We start from the raw sequence: 18,670 nt of genomic DNA, 5'->3' as shown, positions 1-18,670 counted from the left end.
CCTATGGACTAGCTGTTATCAGCCATACAACCCCAAAATCTTCCTTTCCTTGCAGAGCTGGTCTTTATGATCAGCATTGCTGTATGTTCCCTGGCATGGTAGCAACCTGAGAGGCCCAGCTCATAGGAGATGCATCTGGCAGGAGCCCTGACTGCCTGGAGAGCCCCCTTACTATTGCCATTATTCCCTGTCCTTGCAGCTCAGACAGAGCCAAGTGAAGAGCTTTCTTCTAGGTGAAAAAAGGTGGCTCCAGAAGACATTCCGTGCAAGCTCTGATGAGATCTGCTCCTCCAAGGGCCATTCAGCTGGGCTTGCTCCTTTTTCTCATTCCACACACGGTTTAAAAGACTGTTTGTAAACACCAGTCTCCGACTCTGCCTCTGGGGCTCCGGGCAGAAGGCCAGGGAGGGATCTAAGAGACAGCAGACAGTTTTAAGAGGCAATGGCGTCTGATTGCTGCGGTGGAGAGGATACGCCTTGCAGTTAATAGCCATGGTGGCAGGAGTCACCTACAGTTCCAGCAGGTCTCAACACTATTTCATGGCTCCCCGAGGCTGAGCTTGGGTTTTACTGAAATGACCTCTTCACATGCCAAGGTAAATTCTGCATCTCACAAGCCACGTCTGCTAGAATCAGTGGGGAGTTAGGCTGCATTGCCTCAAGTGTATGTACGAGATCAGGGCCCTGTGATGACAAACACCACAGTGGATATGTGTTTGCATTTGACACAGCACTTGTTAAATATTTACTGTGTTCAACCTCTCCTTCCCTTAGATTGCTCCAGAGAGCTTGGCCACACACGTGGGCTGGGGCACTCCCATCTAATTGGGCAGTCAAGGGCCTGCTGTGGCATAGCACCTGCTCGCTGAACACAAGACAGCTGACCCACAGTCTGAGGTGCTGGCAGAGGGTCTGCCCAAGCCTCCCAGTCTCCTTTGGCTTTAGTCCTTTTGAAAATTGATTAACAAGTGCCATTGTTTGGCATTGTGACATTGTGGAGCACTGACAAAGCTCTGCTGTTGAAGAGAGGCTAGAGCTGGTGATAGTTAGAGCTGTGCTCACCTCTTCCCATCATCTGCAGCACTTGGTGGGCAAGGAGAGACCTTCACCCAAGCACAAGTCTGAGCTTGTTTGTATGTCCAGAATTGCTTCTGTCCACACACTTTACCAGCAGGCATGCTTATGCACAGATTTAGATGGAGCTGCAAAGCTCCCAAAAAGGTGAGAACCAGTTCTGGGCACAGTGGGTAGCACTAGGAGCCTGAGTACACACAGATATCAAATACAGAACTACAGTTGGGAAGCAGCCAGTGGTCCAGACAGGCTGAGCATTGACTGTAGGGTTGTCCTGTCTATACCTGAGCTCACACCTCACTGCACAGACAAAACCTCTCTGCCCTGCATCCTGAAGGCCTGGAGCTGCGATGGCTGATTTTGCCCATGCAGGTACCTCTGCATGGGGCTCCCAAGGCTTCACACTGTGCGTGACAGCTGGTACCTGGGTCATGTGCTACACCTGCTCAAAGGACTCCATCGCTCCTGAGGGAACAACGTGGGAGGTCAGGCCTGGCTGGTGGGGCTCAAGGAAGAAGAGAAAAGCCGGTGGCTCCTTTAAGGGAGGAAGCTGACACGACTGCAGAGCAGGAGCTTTGGAAGCTGTGTTTTTCTCTCAGCGCCTCAGGGGCTGCTTACTAAATTTGGTTACTGGGCTTAAATAATGCAGCGTGGCAGAGCCCAGTGGGTTTGAACATTGTCATATCCACATAATCCTCTCCTAGGTGGCAGAGATCTCTTGTTCTCTGCCTCTGCTATCTGCACAGGAGCTTGAATGTGATGTGAAACATCATCTTAAATAATTATAACTAGCAGAGAAGAGCCAAAGCTGCAAAGTCCCATCTATTTCCACTGTGCTCTGTCTATCTATGTAATTTCTAAGGTGCCAATCACCAAAGCATCCAAGCACTGTCTAATATGAATCTGAATTCCCTTGGTGCTCATGGAGGCTTGAATCTTAGCATTTTGTGTGAGCCCGTCACTAGAAAGCATAAGGACAGAGCTGCATACTGTGAGCGAAAAAGCCTCCTATTGTTTCATGATTTACTAACCAAAGGCTCATTTGGGTTAGAGGAGTCAGGGCATCATGGGCACCCCTAGCCCCGGAAGCATTAAATCCTCCCTGTTATTTCTGCAGAAGCCAGGGCAGGTTTACCAAGGGAGGGCAGGGAGTCATGGTGTATTGCTTACCTTCCAGGTCACACAGTGTGGAAGCAGAAGGCAGATCTGTGCAGCCCACACAGTTTATACACCAAGGCTGCATACAGCCTGGAGGCAAGAAAGTCCTCTGCCACCCCTTGCTGCAGGTCCAAACCTCCCCGTGTAGGCACAAGGACAAGCACAAGACAGGAGCCAGTGACCTGCTTTGCAACACATAGGAGAAGGGGGAAGGAAATGATGCATCCAGCTGCTCTCTTGGCTGACCTACTGCCCCACACCTCCTACAGACTTTGTGAAATAGATTAGAACCTGCCAGAAGACCACTCATGGCTAACACATGGGTGTGAACAGTGGCAAAGGGACTCACTATACTGAACATAATCACCTGGAGTGCAATGAGATGAAACCTTTCCTTCATTACCAGGGAAAGGGTATTTGTTCTTAGTGAGAACCTGTCAAGTTCAGGCAATGCCAGAACAGTGCAATTACTTTCCATCCACTGGGCTGCTCCTTAGGAAAAGGACCTCTCTCTCAGTCTCTGTCTCCTTGATTTGACATGACACTTGACAGCAGGTTTTCATGGCAGAGGATACTTAGCAGTTACTGGGAGAGAATATTTCCAAATCCCGCTTGTAAGCGTCACATTTCAGTCTTTACAAATGTGCAGGTCCTCTCCACCCTCCCCCGCTGATCAGCCCTATCCTCCTTACTCTGCATCTGCTGGAGTATGTTTAGTGACATTGAATAAATACATGTTAAATCTTTTTCCATAAGTGACATGTCAGAAATTAAAATGGCATTAGCTATAACGCCTGCAGCAAAGCCGCCTTCATCTAGGGCACTTGTATGTGGTTGCCCAAGAGGCCAGCAACAACAATACCAGCTTTGCATTTCCTTCAGTCCATCCATATTCTCTGCATACCCTTTCTACCCTTCTTCCTCCAGAAATACTAGTGGCACCTTCTGCTGCTGTTTACCCACAAACTATCCTCAAGTCTCCCAAACATCATGGGTAGGAGAAGTCTCCAGGTTACAACGTTTCATCCTGTCCAGTCACATTAGATATGTCCTCTTCAGACATAGTATCTGAGATTTCTCAAGCCCCATTGTAAAAAGCAGATGAATTTTTTTGCCCTTGCTAAGGCCACTGTCTAACAACTCCAAAACTGCTTCCATAGCTAGGACTTGGCTGGCAGGAATCTAAGCATATCAATAACTCGATTTTCTATCCATATCCACAACTGCCTTTTGCCCACATGATCTCCACTCTTCCATATACACTGGTTCCTCAGCTAAACTTCATGTTTGACTCTAGGCCATGCCCTCTCTGCCAGTCATCCCGCTCCTTCATTTCAAGCCTTGTTTCTTCCTAGACATCCTATCTCTCCCCAGCTGCCTTTCTTGCTTCAGCCTTCCCCTGCCTTTTTTGCCCTTGTCCTTCTCCTGACTACCCATCCTACCCCCATCCTTCCCTATTTGCTTTTTCAGTCTATCTACCCTGCCTCCCCATCCAGTGCATCTTCCTCAGTTAGAGCTGGACATGTCTGCAGTCCCTGGTGGTTCAGGCAAATGGCTTGCATCTTCTCTGACTTGCCCAAGGCAGGAGCTTGCTCTCCTTTGCTACTACTCCTGCAGGTATGTGTATGGATCAGCTTGGAATCCAGGACACAAGGAAGTCTACACAGAGCTCAAAGCATGTGTAGCATAACAGGAGGACATCAGCTCAAAAACGCTGCCACGAAGGACCAACGAATAATGGTTAAGGGGAAGCTCGAGGTGAAAGACACTGGAATGCTACAGTTATCAAACAAGCCCAAATATTTACAGCTGGGAGTTGCAGGGTGGCTGATTGTGCAGGGCAGGGAAAAGCCTACCATTGCCTGCCATTAAGGAAGAGGGAAATTGCAAAACAAACATCCCCTTTAGATATTTAGTAGCACGCCCAAAAGATTAACATTGATTATATCTCCCTATTAAGAGACAAGATACTACCCTGCTTTAATTAACAAGCTGAGTTCTCAATCCTCAATTGCCTCTTTGCAAGTTATCAGGTGAAACATCAGGGCTAGTGTTCCCAGTGGCACGAAGTTAGACTCTTCTGGTTAGCAGGCTAATCCTGGAGGCCCTGCTCTTCAAAGGTATTTAGGTTTCAGGCCGCTGATGTTATTCAGATGCTTAAATCCTTTAAGGCTCTGGGCCTTAGGAGCTAAGAGGATGGCTACAAACTCTGGATTGCCTGGTTCAAGTCAAGTCTATGTAAGTCCTGATTGATAAATGTTACTGTTAGGTATCTGCACGATGTCAAATTTCTCCCTGAGGCTGGGTCATTCTGCAATTGCCTGATGTAGCCTCTGTGTGCCTTTTTTTTTTCTGAACAAGGGGGTGATAGCCAGCGTCAGTCCTCATAATGGCTTTGACGGACCTGTGTAGAGCTCAGGTTGTTCTACAGCTATTAATTCATTCAGACAAGCAAGCCTGCTGCTTGATGGGTGCTTTGTTTCACTCGGGGGGCGGGGGAGAGAGCACAGGGAGAATTGGTGCCTTTCCCAGACTTGCACAATAGCAGGGCTGGAAATGGGCCCTGTGCAAATTCAATTACTCTGCACTGCCAGCATTAACTGCTGGGCTGCCCACTTTATTGTAGCTAGAGAAGGAGTTGTAGAGAGCAAACTGGCTGCTGTGCTTTGGATGTGATGGAAATGCTATCAGATTTTAGCAGTTCAGTGACCTGTTCTTAACAGTTCCTGAAGTTACAGCTTTCCCAACACTTGGCAATAGATAAGGGCTATGCACAGGTAAAGCCTTTTGTTTCATGGTGCAAGATGTCTATGGAGACAGGAGCAGGAGAGCAAGATTGCAGAGGTTGCTTCCTCCACCAGCCTTTTGCTTAATTACCACCTGAAGAATGACACTGAACTCAGATCCTTACTCTAGGTCAAAGGCTTCCCAGAGGGAACATAGATATCTTAATGATGGAGGATGTTCCTTCCCCAGACTTGCAACCAGCCCTTTGTTAGTGGTAGGAACCTTCCCTCCCTCCCATTTCAGCACCTTTAATCTCTCTGAAGTCAAACCAAGCTCCTCAGATCTAGGAAAGCAAAGGGACTAGTTTTCTCTAGTGAATCTTTGAGCTAGGAGAAAGAACAGCTCTGATACTCAGGTTTTTCCCATCATTTTACGCCAAAAGCACACTAACTGGGAAGTGTCTGGGAGAAACCAGGCTGTGTCCTTTCTGCCTCGTGCAACTCATTAAAGAACAATGGACAGTTTGGCTGGAGATCCTTCAAGTAGGATGGGACCAAATCACACCCCAGCTACTTGGATGCATCCTGAAGTGCTGTCAGCTTTTCTCGTGTTTTCTGGGTTGCTCCACATCTCCCAACCACCAAGTGTGGATTCCAGTGGCTCCCACTAGTCCAGATCTCCATAGCTTGCAGATGCAGTGGAGAAAAGGGGGACTACAGGGCCTGTTCTTAAACCCTGAGGCCTTCTCAAACAAGGAGGAGCCCTGAGGTTCCAGAAGTGCATGGAAGATGCCAAAACTGAGGCATAATTTACTTAAGGGTGATGAGTGGGACTGTGAGGATAACTTCTTGTAGAAAAGTTTTAGATGAGGGCAGGGGCTTTGAATCCACCTACATTATGTGGGCTGTGCTACAGGGATACAGAGGACCCTGAACTGCAGAGAAAAACCTGAATATTTTAAAAGCCATTAAAAAAGTATGCCAAGGTATTCCCATGTGTGTATCCCCGCTGCAGCTACAGACAGAAGGGAGATTTCCTAATTGCCTTTCCAGTTTGCATCACTGCAGGTACTGTGTACAGAGCTGGCTCCTTGAGAGCTCTTTGTGAGGATACAGTGCAGCTGGCCAGCATCACTTAATGGTTCTCACGTGTTGGGTCAGTGGGGGTAGAGAGATGGCTGAGACGTGACTAAACACTGTAACTTTTGTCCTCAGAATGACCAAGACCAGAGAAATCTTGGTAGGTCTAGCAGGGCAGACAATGGTGGGGGAATGTGTGTCTGGTGGATGTTGTCTCTCCCTGCTGTTATGGGCAGGGAAAAAGCAGCACTTGCTTTAAGGGATCAGGTAAGGCTGCTGGGGAAAGCCATCTTGGGGGAAGACGCCAGCTCAATAAAGGGAGCTGGCATGAACAGAAATGCCTAAAGCTTTTTTATTATACACAAAAACCACCCTATGCCTTGCTCCCTGGGGAAGAGCTCCAAGACAGTTGTCAGTCTGGCTTGCCCCTGCCCTTTAATCTGAACATGCCCAAATGGGCCAGGGGCTTTATTTTTGTATTATTGCATTGTCTTCCTCCCACTCACTTGTGCTTTCCTCTCAGATGCCTGTGGCTGCTTTTGGTACTTCTCTTCCCTGTTTTGGCCTCTCTGTTGGGCAAACTTTGTGGTTTGCCACCTTTTCTTGCCCCTTTTTCTACATCTTTGATGGTACAAGAAAGCTTCTTGTTGTTTCTCTGTTTGCATTTCACTCTCCGTAGGGTTATGTCTGATGTGCTAAGACAAAAACATGTGAGTCCTTCTGAGTTCTATCTAGCAGGGAATGCTCAGCAAGAGAGTGAAAAGCACAATATGAAAAGATTGTTCATTCCTTATATTTCTCAACATCATAAAGACAAAAATATTTCCTACTTACTTCACAATAAAAGCTATTGGCCCTATTTACTTTGTTCTTATGCTTTATCTGGCAATTTCCAAGAACCTTGACAGTGTTATTTATATACATAAGTAAATCTCATATTGCTTCTGTGAAAATGTGCGTTTTCCTCCATTTTGCAGTTTGGGGAGCCAAGGCAGTTATAAACTAATTGGCTTATGCAGAAGTACAGGATAATCTGTCCTTAAGAAAGAGAACAAGAACTTCACAGTCCTGCCTTCCATGCCTTCATTAATGGAATGTTCTCCACCTCTAGTTAATAGGCAGTCTGGTTTTCCTTCAGGTCACGATCATAATAAGATCCAATTGTCACTTTAAACATGTAATTAAAGTGCCTGCCTTTATAATGACCTTCACCAGAATGCACCAGCCACTGTGCAGGTGGGTAAGATTGTGCTATATTGAAAATTATGAGGCTCAGAGAGATTAAGAAATGTGACCAATGATTTGGAAAAGGAAAACTCACCCTCTAATACAGAAATTTTGATTCTCACTGTTCTCAGTCCTAGAGAATATCGTCTTCCTCCCCTCCCTTTCTTTTTTTAAAATTTTTTAAAATTTGTGTGGAGTGTTTGTTTTGTTTTGGTTGGTTGGTGCCATCTCATTCTGTTGTGTGCATTCCCCAAATTTCCACGGGTTTGTGGGGAGGAGGAGACATTCTCTAGGCAATCTACACACCTGCTGGCTGTCACCATGAAGTGACAAAATTAGTGACTGAAGGGCTTTGTATGGGCTAGGTTGGCCGGCTCAGCTGTGTCCTGGAGCTTGAAGAATACAAATCCACCAAACTTTATTTCTTTATTGCCTTTCTAGTAACTCGTGCTGTTGAAATAGGTTACCACCCCCTTTCAGGAGTGGAAAAGAATACATTTCAAGAGGCAGAGAAGTCGGGAATAACTGTGATTGTGTTATGTGCCTTTCCTGGAAAAATCCCTTTATGTGATAGGTGGCCTGAAGACACTGGTACATTTGGACTGCAGCTTTTCCAGTAACCCAGCAGGATTTGGTGGGTGGAGGAAGGGGAAGGAACTCGGCGAGCTGTGACAATGGGAAAATCTTGGCAGGGACTTGCACACGCAGTCTTGCAATCGGCCTCAGTGTCCCAACCGTTACCAGAAGGGATTGCGCCGGGATGAGGAAAGCTCGGGACAGGGTGTGCGAAGGCAGGCACAAACGCGGGGCCCGGATCCGTGCGCTGGGCGGAGGAGGCGGCCGAGGCCACGCTCCCCCGGGCTCCGTGCCACCGCCCGCCGCGGCCCCCGCGGCCCTGGCGCGGCCTTCCCGCCGGGACACGGCCCGCGGCCGCCCCCTGCCGGCTGCGGCGGGCACGGCGCCCGCTCCCACGGCGCCCTGCCCGGGCCGGGCCGTGCCTGCCGTGACTGCATCCCCGCGGCACTTCCTGCCGGGAGCTCTGCCGGTGGGTCATTTCCTTTTGACTCAGCGGCAGCAATCACCGAGTCTGGTGCTCCGGCTTTTGGCCCGGGTCTCCAGCTGTGAGGATGTGCTCTCCCGCTCACACGGGCCGTGGGGCAGCTTGGAGACAAAGCCCCGGGCTTTGCTTCCCGGGTCCCTCAGAACCCACTGCGGCCGGAAGGGTGCTAGCCCCCCGCCTGTCCACTGTGTATCTCCATGTGTCTGCTGACATGGTAACATATCTACTGTACATCTGCTGGTTTAAAGGGATTGGCATGGCGTGGAGCAAGTCACTCCCGGGTCCTGCTGAGCGGGCTTTCCAAGCTCAGACTGCCATGCCAGCACCACAGATCCACTGCTCACAGCAACAGGCGTCTCTGAGTGTCCCGGCATTGCGCACCCTGGGCAGTCGGGTCTTAAGGCTGCGAGTTTTAGCTCATGCTGATTCAGGCGCCTCTGGTGCAGTGAAACATGGCCTAAATCTGGATAATATCTAAACCTTTCATAGGCTGTGCTCTGCACCTAAGATGTATACAGTATATTGTTAAATATGAACAGGTACATGATTAAATTTAATGGACAAGTTGACATAAATGAAAGGGTTTCTTTTCAGCAGCATGGGATTTTGACTATGTAGCTGAAGCTCTTTCCTGTAAAAGTCAAGACTGGCTACTGCTCATGCAGTACTGGCTACTGCTAATGCTTTGCACTGCTGAAGCAAAATCACTGCATGGACAGAGGATGCCATCCTATCTACGGATAAGTGGAGTGTTTTGAAAGCTAAGCCTGTAAATAAATACCCTATGCCTCCACATGACTTGGCTGGACTAGTTTTAGGGAAAACCAGCTATTAATGCCAAGGGAAATCAAAGTGTACTTTGTAATTTGAGACATACTCAAGGTCCTATATGTGCAACAGGAATGGTCCCACAATTGCTGTTCCAGTTCCATCATCCCTATGTGTCCCCCTTATCTCTGCAAAAGGACATGTGACTGATGGCAGACAGGACAGAGCAAGGGCTTTCAGCTCTGAAAAGCTGCAGGGTTGTTTATTGTGAGAAGCAGGTAGAGCTGGTGGTTCAGGTTCCTGTCTGTCAAGGTGGACATGAGGTGCTCAGTCACTGCAGAGTCCTGGGCTTTCTAGTGGAATTACCAAGTTATGTACAAGATAGACATGAAACAGTGTTACAGATTCACAGCCGCAGAAGCCTCAAAAAGCAAAGGTAATCTCCAGGCAAACACCTCTAAGCATGGACAAATAGACACAGTTGTGAAAATCAATGTGAAAATTTCCTCCAAATGTTTCCAATTATCCACAATAAAGCTGCAGTGTCTGAGAAGCTAGAAATTCCCATTATCTGGAAGGGGCACTTGTAATGAAGACACTTGAAAGGAAAGACTGCAGCTGGCTTCTCAGTCAGCAACATAAACACCTATCTCTCATACTTTTGCCAAGAAATGCTTCCAGTGCAGACCAAACTTGACACTTATAAATATAGCATATGAATGCAAAATATTCTACATAAATGTATATTATATAGATAGTTTGTAAGTATATACAGATAATACATGTTCACACAATAGGATTTTAGGGCTATGTCTGTATCAGTAAATCTGGGGCGGTACGACTCCATCGTCTAGAAATTAATAGCTGATTCCATTTAATTTATTCTTGCCATGGTTTTGGCCTGTGCCAGTTAACACCTTTCCAGACAATTCCCAGGCACAACTGAGGGAGCTACCATGGGCCAGGGGCCGTTCCCAACAACCACTTGGATCCAAATGCCTTGCTTGAAGGATAAAAGAGTTTAATGTTATTGGTGCAAGCCGTCCTGTGCCAGGGCTCTCGGTGCCAGAGAACAGTCCTGGGCACGTTTAATTTACTGGTATAGACATAGTCTGTGAGCCCAGGGGATTAGGCAGGGTTTTAAGGGTTGCATGCCTGGACTTAGGTAGTTGATTTCTCCCAAGATCCATTTTAGGCAACATTGGGTTTTTTTTTGTGGACATGGGCCTTGAGCCTTTGAATGTTCTATCACCTTGGTTAAAAAAGCCTTGCCTTCACGTGTTCATGACCCTTTAGTGTCTTCCCTAAATAGCAAAAATCTGCTGGAAAATAAATTGGGTTGTAATGATGCAGTTTTATTATTGCTGTCTTCATGACAGTGGCATATAACAATAGTGAGCTCTGTTTAATTAACACTTTTTTATATTTTTAAGGAGAAAGTCACATAAAACCTATGAGATAAAAATGAAACCATTAATGCTTCAAAGCCTGGCTAATTTTCATCAGGCTTCATAGCAAATAACTTCCTTTGTCTTCAGGTAAAACCTGGAGATTTTAAGATTACACTAATATTGCTGTATGAAATTATGGAGGAACTGATTGCATTTTGAAAGGAACACCCCTGCAAGTGTATTCAGTCACACTGGTCCTTGGAGTACTACATCTCTTGGGAATAGTGCTATTGAGTTTCTAGCATGTGAATGTACCTGAGCTTTGAGCTTTTCTGTGTTCTCTGAAGAACAGCACAGAAAGGTATGTCACTGACAGCAGCAAACCTGCACTGAAACGCAGGAACAAATCTCCTTTGGTCAGCATGCTAATTGCAGTGCTCCGAGTCACATACTTTTCCTAACCCATCTGTCTAGTGTAATCACAGCTCTTTCTCCTAAATCTTTCTGTCACCCTCTCAGCCTGACTCTTAACCATAACTTGAGTTTCATTTCTGTCAGTGCAACCACTGCATTAGTGTCAGGACACACAGGTCAGAATGAGAGTGAGATCAACACGGACATAACAAGTGTCTCTTCTTATCTGTGCAGCTCTGGTCCATCTGGTGGGGCTGCTGCTCTCCTGTGCAGTATGTCACCTGAGTATCCAGCCATCCCAACCACAGGCTGTGTTGGGACAGCTCTGATATGGTGATGATGGTGCACTATGGTGACAATAGCAGCAAGGAAGTGGGCAAAAGTATACTGAAATCCCATTTATCTGTGGGTATGATGAGTGTCTACCATATATAACCAAATTAGGCTGGCTATTCAGAAGTCATCCCTTGGGTTTACGAGGGAGAAAGGAGGGCTAGGAACTGATGAGATGAACATCTGATCCTTTAGACTGAATCTGTCTGTCCTGTTTTTCTTGCCGTTTGCTATTCATGCCTCGCAGAGATGGAGCCCCACACACCTGCTACACGTGTGGCTTTGTGATGCGTGAGCAGGTTTATTCAGGAGATTTGATGCTGTGTGTCTGGGGCCATTTCCCATCTAGAGGGCAACCACAATACGTCTGAATAGATCTGGCTATGAAAGAGGAGAGGTTTTTTTCAAAAACAGGCTCCAGAAAATGACTCGTTAATACCTCGAGGAATGCTAGCTGTGGTGTGGAAACTAAGATGGAGAGCTTTTCTCTGCATTGTCTCCTCTGAGTGGAGCCAGGTGTTTGACCATACTTTGGTTTGCCTTTTCAGGGCTAGGACCCTGGTGTGGAGCTGAAACCTGTGTCAGGCTCTGGTGCCTTCTTCTCATGCACTCGAATGAAGAGAGGTCATCCTAGGGTGGGATTCAGAGGCAGGCGTGATCCTTTCACTCTGTCCTTCTGCGCCAAAGGGCGCTTGGCTGCGTGTGCAGACGTGGAGCAGCAACCCGGCTGGGTGTGTGAGACACTCAGATCTTTGGTTACCAAAGTGCGATTTCCTGCGTGAGCGTGTGCTCGCCGACTCCTTGCTGCTACGCGGCAATGCCGCTTGTGCCCTCGGCCCAGCGGGGAGAACAGGCACGCCGGCAGAGCTGGGGAAGCCCGGCAGCCTCGCATGCCCTGCATCTCCTGCATCTTCTGCATGCCCCGCATCCCGCGGTCCCTGTTCCCGGGAGAGCCGGGCCAGCGCCAAGGCGCGGTCTGCTGCGCCCCCTGGGGGCGGCCGGCCCGCAGTGCAGGCTCGGGGGAGCCGGGGACGAGACAGGAGGGGCTTTTCAGGCGCGTGGAAACAAAGAGAAATGTGTGAGTGACGGATGATAAGGTCTCCATGAAAACACCTCACCCCCCACCCTTTATCAGCCCTTTGTCTTAGCCCATCTTTTCTTGCCAGCCCGCCCCACTTTTTTGACCATTTGTAGCGCTAGCGTGACTGCATGCAGGGCTCACGGTTTCTGATGCCAAATCTCATTTCCTCCCTCCCAAGACTGTTTTCATCCTTGTTTACACAGCCTAGAGAGCTGTTTCAAGTGGAATTTCTGGTGAATTGCTTGTAAATAACTGTCCTTAACTGTGAGAAAGTGATAAAGGTTTAATCGTTTGGTCTTTGCCTCTAGAAGAGTTGGGGAGGAGGTACAGGTGCAATGTGCAATCACAGAGTTTAGAAAGCAAGGAGAAAATAGCGTGCTTGTCATTTATTCTCATTACAAAATCTTCTAAGGCCCCTCCTTCCTTGGCTAGTCTAGCAATCTGGGCTTTTGAGGCAGAGGCTTGTGAAGACAAGTTATCTTTTTCTGTTCCTCACAGTGCAGTTTTACTGGATGCTTGGACCCCTTCTGTTTGCTTCTGGCTGGTTTGTGGCCACGAGTCTTCAGTCATTTGCAGTTCTGCAGTTATTTTAAGAGCCATATATTTTACCTGCAAGCCTTTCTCTGAGGATTCTGCTGTGCTGTCACTCCTGCAGAGGCCTCAGGTGGTGCTCCTGCTGCTCTCCCAGCCTTCCCTGCCATGCTGAGCCACTCAGCAGCACAAGTTCACACACTGATTTTAGCTGACCCAAAACTGTCTTCCTTGCCCAGTGATGAACTGGAGCGTGGCAGCAGCTGGAGATGAGGGGCAGGGAGGAGATGGGAGTCCTAACAGTTCTGTGAAACATCACCAGTTCTGGCTGGTGTTTTCTGCTCACCTGATGGCAGTCTGAGAGGTCTGACCAGGCTCAAAGTGGGGTACTGTGGCCAGGAGTTGCCTAGGATGGCCCAGCCAGGGTACAGCACGGGTGTGGCCTGGCTGTTGCTCTCCTCATGCGTGCATTGTGTCCGCATTAAGGCATCAAGTTCAAACTTGCACATCCTGAAAATTCTTCCTAGAATTTCTCTCCCTGGTGATACTCTAATCTGGCTCTTTTTTCACTTCCCTTAGAAGCACTAAAGCTGCTCACAAATACATGTCTAGATGGGGTGCCCAACTACAGGAGCTGGGAAACCTCTTTGATGTTGAAAGCTGTGTTTTATTTATACACTTGGGATAAGCCCAGAGGCTGTCTGGGCAGCCAGGAAGTTCCAGAAAGGAATTTTCCCCCATCAGACCAGGAACCACAATAATATTTTCCCCCTTCCTCTTCAGACAATGTGTGTGCTCATTTCCTAGCATTTTTGCTTTAGAAGTTTCTCATTTTTGCAGGACCCTAGGACCTTTCTCTCTGTTGCTGCCCTTCTAAGCATTATAGTTTGAGGTTTCTTGTCTTTGACCTAAAGACCTCAAGACTGAGGCAGCTGATGAGCTGGTAGGCTCTTTCTGTGGTGGTAGACTGGATGTTTCTTTCATCTTTGGACTGACTGCTCCTGGCTACATGGCAGGGCTCAGAAGCGCTGTGTGATCCCAGCTGAGGACTCTTAGCGAGAAGGCACTTGAAAAGGAGGAGATGTGAGTGAGTTGCAGTGAGTGTATTTGAAGGAAAGGTCAGATGAGACAATCCCTCTTCTCCAGGGATTAGAAAGAAGCTATCCAAGGCAGAAATCCTTGCTTCTCTTTGCTTGTGTTTCTGAGGAGCCAAGCTGCCCTGCCACCCTGGAGTTTCTGGCTGGCCAAGCTAAACTGTGAGTGCTGTCCCAGCAGCCTGTTACTGAGTGGGTGTCAGGGGGCCCTTCCAGGCCCTCTTGCAGAGGAATACATCTGTGGTACCATCAGGAGAAACACAGTGCACATGGCCTGCTCTCTCAAGTTCTAGTTATATCAGCCACATGCTTACTTTCCAATTGGCCCAAGCAATTTGCAGGGAGGGAGAGAATGGGCAGCAAGGGAATTATAAGAGAGATGGGGCTGCCCAGCAGTGCTGTTGATAGGGTTGTCTCTTATTCTTATGTATGTCACATGACCTATGCTGGAACAGTCACTTTTTCTCTATCAAATAGCAGCTCTTTAATTGCCTTTTCCTTCTTTTCCTCTTTCATGGCTGTCAAAACCTGTGTATGCCAAAACATGTATCCTAGGTAGTTCATTGCTCAGAAGAATCTAAAAAATACCTATCTAAAAGAGAACAGATAGCTGTTTTCCTCAACCACCTTTAACCAACCCTTCTTGATTCTCCCTGAATGTCCAAAGTGTTTGCATGACAGCTTGTAGCCTTTAAAGTAACAGTGGGAAATTTTCACCTTTGGTTGCTTATAGCTTTAGTGAAGGGCTCCTTCATGTGTGAGATGTGTTTCCCAACTGTCTGCCCCATACTTCTGGTATAAAGCCCACACAGACAGAGCTTGGAGAGCCCTTGTGTGTGCTGCAGCTTCACCCCTGCAGCTGGGTCATGGGCTGTTTGTGGTTTGTGTGGTGGGCACTCAGCTTAGTTTGGCCTGTGTTCGGGCAGACATCATGCAGAGGCCGAGTCAGAGATGCTCCCTTCTGGAGCAGCCCACAGGCTCAGCAGTTCACACACTGGGAGGAGGAATGCCCTGTGGTTCCTGCTAGAAGTGACTGGTGGCTGGCTAGGGCAAAGCTTGGTGATCTTTGTCTGTTTTGTCAGTCACACTGTTCTGGGAACAATTGTCATTATATTTGTGGATTGTCCTTCTCTTCTGCTTTTATCTACATACACTGGACTGTGTTTGAATCCATTGGTGGATGGTCCTGCTCTGGAGCACTGTTCAAGATGTGCCTGGCTTCGGGTCCACATCTTCCTCCAAGCAAGCTCGAGGCTCAGCTTTCATCCTGCTCCTGCCCTCCTATTCTCTTTTAGCATTTTCCTTGGCAGATGCTCCTTCGCTGCCTGGCACTGGCAGTACCTCCAGTGTCTGTCTTAGACATCACCCAGTTAGGGTCATAAGCAAGCAGGAATGGATGGGGTTTTTCCAGCTCAACCTTGTCTCCCTCAGTGTAATGAGGGGAGATTCCCAATAGATGGCACTTGAACCTCTTCCCTGGTTGATTTTTCCCCTCCAGCCTCGGAATGTTCAGACCAGTGTATGCACAGATGCAGCATGAGCCTGTTATGGCACCGTGTGTGGAAAAAGGAGACCAAAAAGCGGTTTGCTGTGTAAGAAAGGGCGAGCAAATCCCCAGGTAACTTCAAAGGGTGAAAAAAGCATCTCTTTTCTTTTGAGAAGGCTTGGCCAGGCCTGCCTAATGAGGCTTTCTGCACCCACACACATTCCTGTTCTTGCACCTGGCAGTGTCAGTGGTAGACCTTGGGCAGGATAAACTGCAGAAAGCATTAGCTTGTCCTCCGAGCACAACAGGAAATACAGCCCAGAGGGAATTTTTGCATTAAACTAATCCTCACTGCATTGTCTTCACCCCTACTGCCCGTCTCCCCATTGCACTGTTTGGTCAGGATTCCCACAGAGGAATGTGTCCAAGGGAAAATAAGATGTGGCACAGCAGACATCCAGGGATGTCTTCCCCATGGCAGCAGTGGGTAGGAACATGTGGAAGTGAACCAGTACCCTGCATCAGCTCAGAGTCCCCTGCCCTCTCCCTGTCATCTCAGTGCCATCTGTTCCTGCAGGGGAAACTTGCCACTTGCCTCCTTTCTGCTCCTGGTCTGCCCATGAGGAATTTAAAGACCTCTTCAAGAAATGCTGGAGCAGGCATGTGGGTTTACCCTAAGTATTGTGTGATGCATTTTTCATGCTTTTATCATGTGACCAGAGGAAACTTGGACTAGGTTTGAGATTTGAGATTTGGTTTGAACCCAGCAGGCAGATCAAAACTCCAGGGGTGAGAAACCCACAGGAACCAAAACCAGAGCAGAGTGATCACATGAGATGGTTTGGAACAGAAACCACTGAATTTTGCATAGCTCCAACAGTGTGACCGAGTGACAGGCTAGATTACAGCCTGGGAGCATATGGCTAGGGGCCAGGAGGTACCACTTCTATTCTTGGATCTTCCAACACCTTTTCTCAGTGACCTTCAGAAAGTCAAGTAATCTTCTCTGACCTGGGTTTTTCTTTGGGAATAATACTATTATTTACCCCTGGAAAATATTTTGCTATGCTCAGATAGAAGTTACTCGGTAGTGTTCTGCAGCCTATATGTGGAGGAGCAATGTCTCCAGACCTCTCAGGAAGCTTTCTCTCCGCTATGTGATGCCCCAATGTGACTTGTCATCTACTGGGAATCCATTCAGCACTGAGCCTCATCCTCAGGGCACAATCACCTAAGACAAGGCTTGCAGCAGTAGATTGTAGCTCTGCTTTCTGTGAGGGTTTCTTTTCCTCTGGGGATCTGCTAAACAGCTTGTCACTGGTTGCAGCAGTGTGTCACCATGCCTCATTCAGAGGAGATGCTGTGGATTGATGGAGAGATTGTGATCTGTCAGTCAGTTGCTCCTGGCATTGCAGTTGTGGGTGGAGAGGCAGGCCATGGTACTTTACCAGTGTGAGGCGCAAGATTAGCTGGGGAGGAACCTGAATTTCTCCTGAGTCTGCTGGAACAGAGATGCTCATGGATACAGAGTCAGAGAAAACGCTGGGAGAAGGTGTCTATAACTAGATTTCCAATAGAATTGGTGTACCCAAAGTTGGTGTTCCTGGCTGTTCTGGTCATATGGAATACAAAGCAAGAAAGAAACACCTGCTCTGCAGACATTTGCTGAAACACATAGGTAAAGGTTGCAGAAGCAGGATTTGTAGTATTAGTTTCTCTCAAATTGAAAATGCCCTGAAGAAGCCTCATCAGCACCTTTTTTTGCTTGCCCTGCAGCAGGTTAGGAGGCCTGGCACAAACCCTCCACCAGGCTGGGGTCCCCACTGCTGTCCTATGGTGTAGTGGGGTGGGGTGAGCTCAGGTAGAGCCTGTGGTGTGTTCCAGTTGGGATGGCAGGTTCTGCTGTTCTGTTTCAGGGAGCTTTTTCAGCTTCACCTGTTCTGAAAGAAACAACAAGGCCCCAGCATGTGCCTGTCCCAGTGCTTGAACTCTGAATGGGAAAGCAATCAACACAGTAGTTTAAGCTGACTGTGGTCTATGGGTCATATCTTACAGACCAGCCAGTGTCTCCAGAGCTGAAAGAAGGAATGAATAATGGCTTGGGGAATGTTGCTGTATCAACAACAACAACAAATATATATATATATATATATATATATATATTTATTTATTTATTTATATATATAAATAATATATATATATTTATATATATATAAAAGAGAGTCTCAGTTGTTGGACTTTGGGATATACTTTGGTTATTGGTTAAGTCCCAGGAATCATTCTTATCTAGCATTAAATACATTATTGCATTTCTGGTTTCAGTTGGCATTTTACCCCGTCCTGTTGGATGCAGGATGTCAGACAAGTAATCTGCTGATGTGCACTATTCCCTGGGGTTTTTTTAATTCATGCAATAAGAAAAGCAGACATACCTATAGCAATATGTGGTGGCTTAGAGTCATAAGGTTGGATTGTGATTTCATTTGGTGTGAACTGGGGACAAAAAAACAAAACCATAAAACAAGTCCATGGTGTGAATGCAGAGCTCACAGAACAGGTATGGTTTAATAGCTGAGACAGTTTTCTACTGCAGAAACATCTTCTAAGAAGGCACTATCTGAAAAACAAAACCTTTGTTTTCTGGCTCAGAATCTGTGCTTGTTGCAGTCCTTCAGGAAAAAATACTTTGCTAAGTGGAGCTGAACCGAGGCCCTTTCCCCTGCAGCAAAAATGTGCTCTTTCTTTTCCACAGTCAGCACTTTAGGAGTGCTGTTTCCTTATCTTGTTACAGGCCTGCTGCCTGAGAACTGGGAACTAGTTAACCAGCCTGTGCTCCTCTGGGATTTGTACACAAGCAGAGACCTCTGCAGTGCTTCCTGGCTTGTCCCAGGAGGAAGGCTGGGACAAAAGGCTCTGCTGGCGCCAAGGGACCGGTGATGGGAATGGGACCCTTCACCTAGACACGGGGAGCCCGTCGCTGGCACGGCGCTGGCGGTGGGTGGAAGCCCTCTGCTGTTCCTGCTGCGGACGTGTCGCCGCCTCCCTGGGAGTTCAGAGTGGCTGGGAGCCTATCAGTCAGTCCCTGATAACTTTCCTGACTGTTTTGCCAGGGAGGTGCTGGAGGACTGGCCATGGAAATGGGGCACCTTGCTTGTGCTGGAGGACAGCTGGTGCAGCAGGAGCTGGTGCTGGCCTGGCGCCGGCGGTTCTCTGGGGAAAGGCCGTGGCGAGCTTCCCTGCTGCTGCA

The sequence above is a fragment of the Sylvia atricapilla genome, chromosome 3 (genome assembly GCF_009819655.1).
Source record: "Sylvia atricapilla isolate bSylAtr1 chromosome 3, bSylAtr1.pri, whole genome shotgun sequence".
Taxonomy (NCBI): Eukaryota; Metazoa; Chordata; class Aves; order Passeriformes; family Sylviidae; genus Sylvia; species Sylvia atricapilla.
This window is presented reverse-complemented; position numbering follows the sequence as displayed.